This window comes from Solanum stenotomum, chromosome 5 (genome assembly GCF_019186545.1).
Source record: "Solanum stenotomum isolate F172 chromosome 5, ASM1918654v1, whole genome shotgun sequence".
Classification (NCBI taxonomy): Eukaryota; Viridiplantae; Streptophyta; class Magnoliopsida; order Solanales; family Solanaceae; genus Solanum; species Solanum stenotomum.
Window position 1 is genome coordinate 41,670,334 of NC_064286.1, and position 2,332 is coordinate 41,672,665.

Consider the following 2,332-nt stretch of genomic DNA (forward strand, 5'->3'; position numbering starts at 1 on the left):
AGATGATTCCTTAATGATTTTTAGCATAGACTAGTGGATCCACTTAGTTGAGAGGTTTTATACCCCAAAAAGGTATAGGACATTTCTGGCAATGTGGGTGAGACGCTATATCATCACATAGCTCATAGCGATAGTTGTCGGTTAGAGAAACTCCCATAGAGTTATATTGTATTTTTTTTTATACAAAGTAAGTTATTATTGTATTCTTCAATACATTTAGTTGCTATCTATTATTTTAAAAGCTTTCCATATATCACACCTTTTATTATTGCTTTATCTTGAGTTTAGTATCTTGAGTTGAGTATCTTGAGTTGAGTACCTTTAAGTTGTGTATCGTATCTTTGAGTTGAGTATCTAATCTTTGAGTTGAGTATCTTATTCTTGAGTTGAGTTGAGTTTAGTTGAGTGAGTTTAGAAGAGGTAAGTATGTTTCTTTTTTATCAAGTTCAAGCTTATGTGTATGTTTTAGAATTCCCCTTACATTCTCGTACATTCCATGGACTAAGCCATTTGGCCTGCATCATTTCATGATGCAGATACATGTATTCAGGATTATCATTTCGTTGAGGTCATGTGATATTCCAGTCAGCTTTGGTGAGCCTTCTTATATTCAAGAGGACTTTACCTTTACCTTACAATTAGTAGTTTTGAGATGTCGTGGGTCTTGTCCTGATATCTTTCTATAATAGTAGAGGCTTCATAGATACAAAGAGTTGAAGAGTTTTCTATATTTAGTTTCTTTTGAGTATTATTCAGACTTTCTTAAAGTTCACTATTGAAGTTCAATGAATTTAATTTAGTTTTTAAGCTTTTGCATGCTTAAGTTAGTCTTCCGCTTGTAGTCAGCTAGGATGAGGGTTCGCTTGGGGACCAACAATGGTTCTTGAGTACCGACCACGTCCAGGGTGTAGGCTCGGGTCGTGACAAACTTGGTATCAGAGCACAGAGTTCAAGTGTCCTAGGGTGTCTATGAATCTGTGTTAGTAGGGTCTTGTTTATGGTTGTGAGGGACCACTTCTATAAACGAGGGACTACAAACATTTAAGAAACGTTTCCCTTCTTTCATACTCTTAATCGTGCAATAGAGCTATGTCATAGAGACTCATTCTAACTTGTACCTTCTCATATCCATTTGACAACCCCTCATACTAGAAGTGGTTGAAAAGAAATGTCAGTTCTTTATCGATGAGTTGCTCTTAGCAAAGTCTTGAGGAAGTCATGAGACTCCAAAGGGGCTTGAGAGAAGCTCGGGAGTGAGTTAAGTGTTGAGTTCAAGAAAATGCACTCATATTTATGTGAATCGTGCATTTGAGCTAAAAGTGAGTTGTACTCTCTTCTCTAAGCCCTGTTTCAGCTGAGATCCTTATGAGGAAGTATGTTTAGAGCTTGGGTAGTATTTTCATCCCTAAAAGGTAGCTTGAGTTATGAAATTATGAACAATAGTAGTGAAAGTGCCTAGAGTTAGAGGAAAGTATGCAGAGGTTCAATAATCTATGAAAGGGAGATAGTGATGGGGCAAATTATGTTATTGCAATCATGCACCCAGTCATTTATAAGTGATGAGTTTCTTTATGAGTGGCATAAGGAATAATAATGTTGTAGAGAGTTCTTGATAGAAGGAAGAGGAATAGTTACTAGTCCGCATGAGATAGAGTATACTTTTAACCAGAATAGAGTTGATATCGATGTGCCATCGTGTTAGATGATACTAAACATATGTGTTGAATAAAAGCACAGAGTATTCATAAAGTGATAGATCTAAGCTAGGCTTATGATTTGTTTGAAAGGTTCATTATGTTTCAAAGGTTATAGAACCGATTAAGTAATGAGGTATAATAAGTGAGCAAATAGTACTTAAGTTGTAAAAAGGGGATGTAGACCAGTTTAGAGATGATGGAAAAGGTCCATGGCTTCCAAGTGTCAGCTTTAGACCTAAGGGGGAGATGATAAGATGAGGCTTTACTATGAGAAATAGTTAAATGAGAGCCCTTATTTGGTTTCGAGTAGTAATGCGAGAAATCCTAGTTGGTATGGCAGGGATGATAAGAGAATGAGAACTTCTTAGGGAGTTGGTTAGTAAGAGTCCATGGAATTGTTAGATTACTAAGCTTGAATGTGGTGTTGTTAAACATGAGGTAGTTCTTGATCTGAGCCCAATGTTGATTAAATGTGGTGATAAAAAGTAATGTTCTTGGGATGAGAGTCCCTATAGAGGGTATAGAACCCGAATCTTAGGATTTGGGTTAAGCTTGAATATAATAAGAGCATACCATTAGACACAGACCTTAGTAAGAGTAACCCCATTCCATACCCAGTCCAATCATCATTCGAG